A 12940-nucleotide genomic window follows, 5' to 3' on the forward strand; every position below is an offset into this window, starting at 1 on the left:
CGGGACGGGACCTGAGGGCGGAAGCCCGCCGCGGCGTCAGGCGGGGCCTACCCGGCGTCTGAAGGGCCCACCCCGACGTCCGAAGGGGCCCAGCCTGGTGTCCAGAGGGACCCGCTCTGGCGTCGGGCGGCGCCCACTCCAGGGTCGGGAGGGACCCACCCGGGTGAGAAGCGGGCCGCAGCTCCCAAGAGGGCGGGAAGGGGGCGGGAAGAGGGAGGGCTGGAGGTGTGTGTGGAGGCGGCAAGTACTCACCGGCCAGCCGTGCCGCTCCGCCGAGCCCCTCCCCCCGGCTGCTGAGGGTCGCAAACCGCCGCAGCAAGTCAGGAGCGAAGAGCTGGCAGGCGGCCGCGCGCGCGAAGCTCAACAACCGCGCGGTGGAGACGAGCTCTCTGGGCGGGCGCAGGCGCGGATGATTGGGGACGAAACCAACCCGCCCCGCGGGGGACGCCGTCGCCGGGAGGTACCAATTGCACAGGGCGGAGGGCGCCACCGCCCGGAGGCGGAGTAGATCTGGGAAGGCAGTCTGCGCTCCCTCCCGGTGTACTCGGGGTGTCCCGATTCACATTTGCTAGCACTTTGAGAGAAAATCACGGAGTGGCAACAGGGCCCCAAACCACTATAGTGAACCGTTCAAAGTTACTCTGAAATCTGTTCATATGACGCCTTGAAAAACAGCTCCCCAGAAGACAGAATGTTAGAGTCTGATCATATCAGGGGCCAGGGAGGACAAATGGAAAACGTAGGCTCTTAGAGATAGCACGTGGAAGTATAAAATTAGTACAGCTACTTTTGAGGACCATTCGACAGCATGTGGCAAAATTTTAAATGTGCATTGCTTGATCCCACAATTTTACACCTAGAATAATAAACAGAAATTCCTACATGTGTGCACCAGAGGATACGTTCAAGGAAGCCTACTACAATTTTGTTTGTAATAGGGAAAAATGAAAACAACAGAAATGTCCTAAAAAGGCATGGATGATTAAAATGTAGCTCCCTGGGTGGTGCGAACAGTTAACACAAAAGATTGGAGATTCAGATCCACCCAGAGTCACCTCAGAAGAAAGATGTCGCAATCTCCTTCCAAAAATCAGCCTTTGAAAACACTGTGGAGCACAGTTCTACTCTTACACACGTGGGGTCATCATGAGTTCAAATCAACTAGAGGTAGCTGGGTAAAAAAAAAAAAGTTTGTACATAAAATACTACAACTAATAAAATTAATAAATGAGATTTATACCCATCAACATTTGTAGCTCATAAAGTAGCAACATGCCAACCAAATATGTGCACTGAGAAATTATTTATGTAAATTTAAAATTACGTAAAACAATAGTATGTATTATATGTGAAAATGTCTGTAAAACTCTAGAAAATGGACTAGATGGATACACACCGTGATACTGATCATGGGGTGGGGAGGGGATAAGAAGGAGTTTAGTTAGATCTGTAATGATTTCAAAAAGGAAAAGCCTAAGCATAAACATAAGATGTTTACAGTTGTGTAGTGGAACCATTAGATATATTATTCTTTGCACTTCTCTGTAGCACATTCTGGACTGTCATTCCCTATCCCCTAAGTCAGCCACCTCCAGCTCATCCTCCAAAACTCATCTCAGTTATTTCATTCTTTGCCTCCTCTAATCCCAGTTCATTTCTCCTGCTTGCTTTCTCAGCTGCTGGGACTCTTGATCTCCTGTGGTATACTGCAATTATTAGCTGCATGCATCTCTTCTACAAGACTTACAAACTCTCTGAAGCCATGGTCTTTGTAAAACCTAGCAAGTAGCAGAGTGTCTAGCCAAGAGCAAACAATAAATATTGATTGATTTGAACTGAATTGGAGAGAGGTGGGAAAATCAGAAAAGGTCTCAGTGTTGAGCCAGAAAGTCCCTTTTAGAACATCTTAGTTCAGGGCAGGATGTTGCTGCAGTTGTTGTTGGCAACTGTCTTCCAATACTGAGGAAAAGCCAGCCTGTGGTAGGCAGCCTCTAAGATGGGCCCCAATGATCCCCACATCCCGACAATCATGCTGTTGTGTAATTTCTTCACCTTGAGTGTTGGCTAGGCTTAATGACTTGGTTCTAACCAATATAATAAGGGAGAAATGATGGGATGTCATTCCCAGGATTAAGCTATAAAAAGGCTGTGGTTTTCTGAGCACTGTCACTCACTGTACTGAATTGCTCACTTTGGGAGAAAGAATACCATGTCATGAGGCAATGTGGAGAGATCCATACGGTGAAAAGATCCCCCTAATCAAGTCTTCACATGAGACCACAGGCCCAACTGACAGCTTGACTGCAGCATCATAAGTGACCTTGAGTCAAAGGCACCCAGCTAAAATGTGCTCAATTAATAGCTCATAGAAATTATGAGATAATAAGTGTTTGTGTTTTAAGCCACTAAGTTTTGGGGTAATTTGTTACATAGCAATAGATAACAGTGATTGTTAAGGTTATGTATCAACTCAGCTAGATCATGATTCTCAGGGTTTGGCAGTTATGATGTAGTTTGGTAGTCATTTAATAATGTAATCACTTCCATGATATCTGATGTAACGTGATCACCTCCATAATGGGATCTGCTGTGAGTAGCCAATCAACTGAAAGGGAGTTTCCTTGGGGGTGTGGCCTGTATCCAATACATGTGAACTTTCTGGCAAAGCTCCCTGGCTTTCACTCTGCTCTGGATCCTGCATTCAGCTCATAAGCATCTGACCTCCTATTCTTGGGACTTGGGCCAACAGCCTGCTGTCTGACCTGTTGATCTTCAGTCCGTCAGCCCCTGCAGCTACTGAATCAGGAGAAGCCTCCAGCCTGACACCTGACCCACGACTTGGGACTTGCCAGCCTCCACAACTGCTTGAGCCATTTCCTTGAGGTAAGTCTCTCTCTCTCTCTTTATATATATATATATGTATATGCGCTTGACTGGTTTTGCTTCTGCTCGTGTAAAACTAACAGAAGAGAGTGGTATAAGAGCATATGCTTGATGAGGTTCAGGCATACTTGTACAGTACTTATTTTAGTCATGGTATAATTTTTTTCTCACATTTATTGTAGGTGTTGAGTGATTTTTAATCTATATGTACAAGGAATATACACTATTAGATAGTGCTCTTGATTCTACTTTGAAACAAGCCTCCAGATCAGTTTAATTGAAGAACAGCTTGAGATTGCAGGCAAGCTATTTTGAAACAGTTACAATTAACAAATAGTCATCTGTGTGAATCTGGATTTTTTTTAGATATCGTGAATCAAAATAAAATAGAGATATGCCTCTAATAACACAAAATTCATGTACATAAGTAAAAATACTGAAAACAACTTAAATGCTTAATGATAGAGGAGTGGAACACCCACCTAGGCATTATGCTCCATTAGTAGTAAAGAACCCTGGTGCACAATGGTGAAGCGCTCAACTGCTAACCAAAAGGTTGGCAGTTCAAACCCACCCAGTGGCTCCATAAGAAAAAGACCTGGCGATCTGCTCCCCAAAAGATTACAGCCTAAAATAAACAATATCACCCATGAGTACTGTGCTCCCTTAATTAAAAAACAAAACTACATGAGACCAAAGGTCAACATTTACCCTAAAGCAAAAATGAAAAGGCGTAGGGGTGGGGGGATGGCATGCATGGAAACTAGATTAATGGAAATGGAACAAACAGAATGGAAATAATGAGAATGTTGACACGATGTGGAAAATGTAACCAATGAATAATACGTATAGAAATTCTTAAATGGGAACTTAATTTGCTGCGTAAACTTTCACCAAAAACACAATAAAATATTTTTTAAAAGACTATAGCCTAAAACCCTGTCTACTGTGTTACATGGGGTCACTATCAGCTGAAACTGATGTCACCTAACAACAACAACATGTAGAAGTAATAGACAAAACTGAAAATATAGCGGCGGGAAAAAACCCCACAGAATGATAAATTAAAACTAATGAATTGACTAGTGTTATGGATTGAATTATGCCCCTCCAAAAATGTGTGTCAACTTGGCTAGGCATGATTTCCAATATTGAGTGACTGTTCAACATTTTGTCTTGTGACGTGATTTTCCTACATGTTATAAATCCTACCTCTATGATGTTAATAAGGCAGGATTAGAGGCAGTTATGTTAATAAAGCAGGACTCAATCTACAAGATTAGATTATGTCTTGAGTCAACCTCTTTTGAGATGTAAAAGAGAGAAGCGAGCAGAGAGACAGGGGGACCTCATTAACACCAAGCAAGAAGAGACAGCAGTGTGCACGTCCTTTGGACCTGGGGTCCCTACACTGAGAAGCTCCTAAACCAGGAGAAGATTGATGACAAGGCCCTTCCCCCAGAACCGACAGAGAAAGCCTTCCCCAGGAGTTGGCACCCTGAATTCGGACTTCTAGCCACCTAGACTATGAGAATAAATTTCTGTTTGTTAAAGCCATCAATTTGTGGTATTTCTGTTATAGCAGCCATAGATAACTAAGGCCTACAAGGAGGGGGTGGGATTAAGGTGGAAAAGATGGGGGTGGGATAGGCCCTGGGAACAGGGTAGAAATGTGGGAAGGGAAGACATTCTATGAGAGTACCTTTGTATACAGTTGTAGTTTGGGAACTATGTTATGCTTCACATACAAAAAAAATTGACTAGGATGGGGAAAAACTCTAAATGGGATACAAACTAAAGCAAATAAACCAAATTTTCCGTTTGGTTTATTTGTTTTAGTTCAAATAAATAGCATGATCACACTGAAGGGAGGAAGAAACCAAACACATGAGCGCAAGTGCATGTGTGTGTATCCTAGGCCTATCTACTGAGACAACGTGGAGGCAATGTCACCCCAATAGCAGTGAGAGCACCTAGTTCCCAGATCTTGGATTTTAAATGCCATTCTCTACTATAAGGAACCAGGGCTCCTCAGAAAAATTGCTGACTCCAGGGAATGTACAGGATACACCAGGAACACCTTATGCAAGAAAATAAGGAAGTGCTCAAAGAAGGGTGGGAGATGTCAAAAGAACACAAGAGCCCTTGAAGCGGGTTGTAATGACCAAATCTGGGACAATATGAACATGAAAATGGATAGTAATGGATTATAACCCATTCAATAAAATAAGTATTCATGAGTCTATACAGATAAAAATACCTAATTTCATTAATTAATTAATTAATGAGAAAGGAAAGCTCTTCCATACAGTAGAATGTTAACTAGTAACTATAGAAGGAATGATGAAATTAGAAAACAACCATTTGGCAACTATCAAAGTAATAACTGATTAATGCAAGTATTATCAGTGGATACTAAAACTAGTGATATTTGTTTGATGAGCAACAGGATATTTACCAAAAGCCATACCAAACCTGTTGCCATCAAGTTGATTCCAACTCATAGCAACCCTACAGGACAGAGTAGAACTGCCCCATATGGTTTCCAAGGAGCAGCTGGTGAATTCAAACTGCCGATGTTTTGGTCAGCAACTGAACACTTAATCACTGTGCAACCAGGGCTCTGAAACAGGATATTTACAAACTGTCAAATAATTTCATCACAAGAAATTTATTAATTACAAAGGGGAAAATAATAACTTTACAGTGGAAAAAAAACTAGCAGATACCACCTTAATCAAGTAATCAAAGATAATATCACTAGTAACAGGACAAATCAACATGTACAACCTGATATGATGCCTGTGGAATCCCTGCCGAGAATGTATATACTTGAATCTGATCACAGAGAAACAGACAAACCCAAATTGAGAGATACTCTACAAAATAACTGGTCTTGACTTAATGGTCTCACTGAGACTGGAGGAACCCCCGAAGCCATGGCCCCCAGATGCTCTGTTAACCCAGAATTAAAACCTTTCCTGAAGCCCACTCTTCAAACAAAGATTAGACTGGACTATAAAACATAAAATAATACTTGTGAAGAGTGTGCTTCATAGTTCAAGCAGATACTCAAGACCAAATGGGCAGTTCCTGTCCAGAGGCAGGATGAGAAGGCAGGAAGTGACAGAAGCTGGTTGGAGGGACACAGGAAACTGGGGTGGAAACTGGGACACAGGAAAGGGGGAGTGTGCTGTCACATTATAGGGATTGCAGCTAGTGCTACATAATTGTATGTGTGTAACTTTTTGTATGAGAAATTGAGCTGTAAACTTTTACCTAAAGCACAATAAAAGAGGAAAAAGAATAGAAAGAGGAAAAAAAAAAAACAGTCTTTACTTTTTATATATATATATGGTTTTAACGATTATATACACATATATAGTCATGAAAGAAAAAACTGAAGAATTCTTCCAGATTAATGAAAACTAGTGAGACATGACAACGGAATGGAACAAAGGATCTACAATTTTATTTTGCTGTAAAGGACATTACTGGAACAATTAGCAATATATAAATAATGTCTGTAGATTAGATGACATTATTGTGTCACTGTTAATTTTTTAATTTTGTTAACTGTTCTATGTTTATGTAAGTAAATGCCCTTGTCTTTAGGAAATGCACACTGAAGTATTTAGGGGTAAGGTGGCGTCATGTCTGCAACTTAATCTCAAATGGTTCAGGAAAAACATATATATAAATAAAGTATGTAGCAAATATATAAAGTAAATTTAATAAACCATTGACAGTTTTGGAATATAAATGAAAGGTATATGGGAATTCTTTCTACTATTTTGGCAAGTTTTTGGTAAGTCTGAAATTATGCCAAAATATAAAATTAAACAGAAGTCTGCATAAGTCTGATATAAAACTTCAATCGCCACCTATAATACTCAACTTCAAATTTTTGTCTCTACCTGGACTGCCTCACTGTTCTCATTAATTTTATAAATAAATGTTATAATTTTGAACCTATAAAATAACTGTGTATTAATAAAACACCACTTTTATTTGTTTCGTACATTAGGGCTCTGCATAGAATTGTGTCTGGGGAAAAAAAAGGAGTTCTACTGGTAAGCAAGGTAAACACTGATTTAATTCAACTTTTAATTCCCAGGTTGAAAAACTGAGTCACAAAGAGGAAAAGTGACTAGGAACTTGCCCCAAAGTCAATAGTTATAAGCAAAGTTGGAAAAGTGAAACACACAGCATTAACCCAAAAGAAAATGTTAACAATAAACAAACAAAAGAAATCAGTTGTCATCAAGTCAATTCCAACTCATGGCAACTCATGTATTTTAGGTAGAACTGTGCTCTGTAGGGTTTTCAATACCTGTGATTTTTTGAAAGTAGGTTCCCAGGCCATTCTTCCAAGGTGACTTTGGGTAAATCTGAACCGCCAAACTTTTGGTTAGTAGCTGAGCGCTTAACCATTTGTGCCACTCAGGGACTCCAAACAATAGACAAGCACTTGAAAAAAAATAAACAAGCACTTGAAAAAAATGTGCAACATCACAAAACATTAAAGAAATACAAAATAAAAGTTCCTTGGCGCACTTGTTAAAAGGGCCAATATGAGTAAAACAGACAAAACTCAATGTTAACACAATTGTGAGAAAAACAAGTATATTTATGCATTGTCGAGTGTACTATATAAATAAGTATAATTTTTCTGGACAGAAATTTGGCAATAGCTGTGTCAAGAGTCATGAAAATGACCACAGTCTCAAACTGAGTAATGGCACTTTGGGGAATACATCTCGGGGAGATAATTCAAAAGGAAGAAGAACATATTTAAACAAAGATGTTTATAGCCAAACAGTATATTATAGCCAAAAACTAGAAACAATCCAAATGCTCACCGACGGGAGAATGGCTACCTTGAAACAAACCATGGTAGAGCAATACAGTAACAAACCATTACAATACCACAGGTAATACCAACAACAGGACCCTTGTACAAATACTGAAAGGCCCTGTCAAGTAAGTATAAATTAAAGACAACAGAATTCCAAGAGACCTAAACACCGTGCTGATGGCTAATAAACAATTTTGTGTGCAGCAGCCAAAGAAACTCTGTTGTCGTCGTTAGGTGCCTTTGAGTTGGTTCCGACTCATAGCAACGCTGTGTACAACAGAATGAAACATTGTCCAGTCCTGTGCCATCCTCACAGTCATTATTATGCTTGAGCCTATTGTTGCAGCCACTGTGTCAATACATCTCCCTGAGGGTCTTCCTCTTTTTTGCTGACCGTCTACTTTACCAAGCATGATGTCCTTCTCCAGGGTCTGGTCCTTCCTGACAACATGTCCAAAATATGTGGAACGAAGTCTCATCATCCTTGCTTGTAAGAAGCATTCTGGCTGTACTTCTTCCAAGACAGATTTGTTCGTTCTTCTGGCAGACCATGGTATATTCGATATTCTTTGCCAATTTACCATAATTCAAAGCCATCAATATTTCTTTGGTCTTCTTTATTAATAATCCATCTTTCACATGCATATGAGGCAATTGAAAATATCATGCTTTGGATCAGGCACATCTTAGTCCCCAAAGTGACATCTTTGCTTTTCAGCACTTTAAAAAGGTCTTTTGCAGCAGATTTGTCCAATGCAATGTGTCTTTCGATTATTTGACTGCTGTTTCCATGGGTATGGATTACGGATGCATGTAAAACGAAATCCTTGACAACTTCAATCTTTTCCCCATTTATCATGATGTTGCTTATTGGTCCAGTTGTGAGGATTTATATTTTCTTTTTATTGAGGTGTAATCCATATTGAAGGCTGTGGTCTTTGATCTTCATCACTAAGTGCCTCAAGTCCTTTTCTCTTTCAGCAAGCAAGCTTGTGTCATCTGCATATTGCAGGTTGTTAATGAGTCATCCTCCAATCCTGATGCAATGCTCTTCTTTACATCACCCAGCTTCTGAGATTAATTGCTTGGTATACAGATTGAATAAGTATGGTGAAAGGATACAATCCTGATGCACACCTTTTCTTTGAACCATGCAATATCCCCTTGTTCTGTTCCAATGACTGTCTCTTCGTCTAAGTACAGGTTCCTCAAGAGCATAATTAAGTGTTCTGGCATTCCCTCCATTCTTCAAAATGTTATCCATAATTTGTTATGATCTACACAGTCAAATGCCTTTGCATAGTCAATAAAACACAGGTGAACATCTTTCTGGTATCCTTCTACTTTCAGCCAGGATATCTGACATCAGGAATGTTATCCCTTGTTCAACATCCTTTTCTGAATCCAACTTGAATTTCTGGCTGTTCTCTGTCGATGTACTGCTGCAGCTGCTTTTGAATGATTCTCAGCAAAATTTTACTCGAGTGTGATATTAATATTATTGTTCCAACAATTTCTGCATTCTGTTGGGTTATCTTTCTTTGGAATGGGCACAAATATGGATCTCTTCCAGACGGTTGACCAGTTAGCTGTCTTCCAAATTTCTTGGCATAGATGAGAAAGCACTTCCAATGCTGCATCTGTCGATTGAAACATCTCAACTGGTATTCCATCAATTCCTGGAGGCTTATTTTTTGCCAATGCTTTCACTGCAGCTTGGACCTCTTCCTTCAGTACCATCGATTCCTGATCATATGCTAAAATGGTTGAACATCCACCAATTCTTTTTGTTACAGTGACTTTGTGTATTCCTTCCATTTCTTTTGATGTTTCCTGCATCTTTTAATATTCTCTCCATAGAATACTTCAGTATTGTGACTTGAGGCTTGAAGTTTTTCTTCAGTTCTTTCAGCTTCAGAAGTGCCGACTGTGTTCTTCCCTTTTGGTTTTCTATCTCAGGTCACTGCACATTTCATAAGAAAACTTTACTTTGTCTTCCTGAGCCGCCCATTGAAATCTCTTGCTTCATCATTTCTTCCTTTTGCTTTAGCTACTTTCAAGAGCAACTTTCTGAGTCTCTTCTGACATCCATTTTGGTCTTGTCTTTGTTTTCTGTCTCTTTAATGACCTCTTGCTTTCTGTGTGTATGTCATCCTTGATGTCATCCCACAGCTTGTCTGGTCTTCAGTCGTTAATATTCAGTGCGTCATATCTATTCTTGAGATGGTCCCTAAATTCAGGTAGGGTATACTCAAGGTTCTACTTTAGCTCTCGTCAATTTGTTCTCATTTTCAACTTCAGCTTACATATGAGCAATTCACAGTCAGCCCCTCGCCTTGCTCTGACTGATGATATTGAGCTTAAACTTTTCCATCTTCTCTTTCCACAGATGTAGTCGACTTGATTCCTGTGCGTTCCATCTGGTGAGGTCCACGTGTATAGTCACAGTTTACGTTGTTGAAAAAAGATGTTTGCAATGAAGAATTTGTTGATCTTGCAAAATTCTATCATGCAATTTCCAGTGTCAAATCTATCACCAAGGCCCTATTTTCCAACTACCAATCCTTCTTTGTTTCCAACTTTTGCATGCCAAAAATCAGTAATTATCAATGCATCTTGATTCCATGTTTGATCAGTTTCAGACTGCAGAAATTGGTAAAAGTCTTCAACTTTTAGGGGGATGTTGTTGTTACGTGCCATGGAGTTGGTTCCCACTCATAGCTACCCTATGTACAACAGAACAAAACACTGCCCAGTCCTGCGGCATCCTCACATTTGTTGTTATGCTTAAGCCCATTGTTTCAGTCACCGTGTCAGTTCATCTCCTTGAGGGTCTTCCTCTTTTTTGCTGACCCCTACTTTTTTTTTTTACTTTACCAAGCATGATGTCCTGCTCCAGGGACTGATTCCTCCTGACAAAATGTCCAGAGTATGCAAGACATAGTCTTGCCATCCTTGCTTCTAAGGAGCATACTTCTTCCAAGACAGATTTGTTCCTTCTTTTGGCAGTCCATGGTATATTCAATATTCTTCTCCAATGCCACAATTCAAAGGCCTCAGTTCTTCTTTGGTCTTCTTTATTCGTCATCCAGCTTTCACATGCATAGGAGGTGATTGAAAACATCATGGCTTGGGTCAGACGCATCTTATTCTTCAAGGTGGCACCTTTGCTTTTCAATACCTTAAAGAGGTCTTTTTCCGCAGATTTGCCCAATGCAATGCATTGTTTGATTTCTTGACTGCTGCTTCCATAGGTGTTGATTGTGGATCCAAGTAAAATGAAATCCTTGATGACGTCAATCTTTTTCCTATTTTATCATGATTTAGAAAAAAAAAAAGAGAGGGATAAAAAAAAAACCCACAGCCGTCGAGTCGATTTCGACTCATAGCAACCCTACAGGACAGAGTAGAACTGCCCCATAGAGTTTCCATAGAGATTTGGACTGCCGACCTTTTGGTTAGCAGCCGTAGGACTTTACCACTATGCCACCAGGGTTTCCTTGGAAGAGTGATGCAAAAAAAAATAATAAATTTTATTTAATGGTTATAATCTATGAGTTTCATTTGATCAATGTTCTCATTACCAATGTATTTTCAATACAGAAAAAGTTTTTTTTTTTTTTAATCTGGGTTTTCATGTGAATTCTACTGATTTTTAAGCATTGGCAAAAAAACTCCAATAAGAAACTGAATGCTGTATTGGTCAAACACCTTTGCAGGTGGCTGTCAGTTTGTGACCTCTGAACACCAAGTCATACTTCTCTTTTTGTATTTTCTTTCTTTCTTCCTATTTTTTAACTCTACAGCAGAGTTAAAATGGCTTCAGTTTCCAGGCTTTTTAGGCATAAGGTTAGCATCTTTATTTTCATTAAAAATACTTTAAGTAATTTTCCTTGCAAATTAATAATTAAAGTATGCACACAAAAATGTGCACACAAGTGTTCAGAGCAGCATTATTCACTATAGCAAAAATGTAGAAACAATCCGAGGGTCCGTCAACAGATGAATGGCTAAACAAAATGTGGTACACACATGCAATGGAATATTATTTAGCCATGACGAGAAGTAAAGTTCTGATGCATGCTATAATATGGATATAGCTTGAAAACATTATGCTAAGGGAAAGAAGCTCGACATAAGCATCACATACTATAAGAGTTATTTTATGTGAAATGCCCAGAAAAGGCAGATCTATAGAGGTAGAAAGTACATTAGTGTTTGCCTGGGGCAGAAGGTGGGACTGGGGAGTGATTGCAAATGGACACAAGTTCTATTTTGGGGGAAGCGGAATGTTTATATTACAGTAATACTAGCTCCTATTGAATGAATGTCTACCATATGCCATGCACTTTACATACATTGTGTAATCAGTGCACAGAATAGTGCTACAAGACAGGTCGTATTTTCCTCATCTTACTGATACGGAAACAGAGGCTCAAGCATGTAAATAAAACTTTTCAAGGTCACGAAGCTCTTAAATGGCAGAGGTATTTTTTCCTACATTACATTTTCATGCCTTAAATGGATGAAAATAACTTTGTCAAATTATTTATTTCCCATGATGTCTAGAACAGTGTTAAATGCTCAGTATAAATTTAGAATGAATTGTTAAGTGAAAAATCTCCTTTTTAAATTCTTTGTGCATTAAAACAGGGTATAAAGAAATATTAATACATTAACTATTGTGATAGAGTCAGAGAAATATAAAACATCAAACTTGTCATCTAGGACATTATTAATTAGTTGAATCAATGGCTCACATAAGTAAGAATATATGGGTAGTGTATGAGGAGTTCAGAAAAGGCAGATATTTGAAGTGTGTGGTGACCATGTTAGGCTTCAAGTGAGACATGGGATCTGGTGTGATTGTTGAAAGGTGGTTAGGATTTGGATCAAAATAGGGTAAGTGGGAAGAATTTCAGCCTGGGAAACAGCATGAGCCAAGTGAAAAGTATACTCTGACTACACTGCATAGATCAGTTTGGTTGGGACAGATGCTTTGCGTAAGGAGAGTAGAGAGAATTGAGGACTGCAAGGCAGATCTTCGTGCCAGTCAATCCATTATAATTGCCACACTGGGACCCAGAGATCTCCAAGGTGTCACCTGATAAACAATTCTCCCTCCACTGCTCTAAAGGAGGCATTGGCAATGCTCCTGGAACAGAACCTGAGCTCAGTCCTGGGTCAGGAGATGGCTTG

General features: G+C 39.7%; 1 protein-coding gene across 2 annotated transcripts in view; it reads right to left on the minus strand.

Moving 5' to 3' along the window:
- LOC126070315 (BRCA1-A complex subunit RAP80-like) overlaps positions 1–418 on the minus strand; it is a 186671-nt gene extending 186253 nt beyond the window's left edge. The window contains exon 1 of one of the 2 annotated variants that reach the window (XM_049874381.1): positions 253–418. The gene's annotated coding sequence lies outside the window, so the exon portion shown is untranslated. The remainder of the gene's footprint in view (positions 1–252) is intronic. The other variant, XM_049874382.1, reaches the window with a different exon arrangement.
- Between the last annotated feature and the right edge of the window lie 12522 nt (positions 419–12940).

Source organism: Elephas maximus, chromosome 2 (assembly GCF_024166365.1).
Source record: "Elephas maximus indicus isolate mEleMax1 chromosome 2, mEleMax1 primary haplotype, whole genome shotgun sequence".
NCBI classification, from domain to species: Eukaryota; Metazoa; Chordata; class Mammalia; order Proboscidea; family Elephantidae; genus Elephas; species Elephas maximus.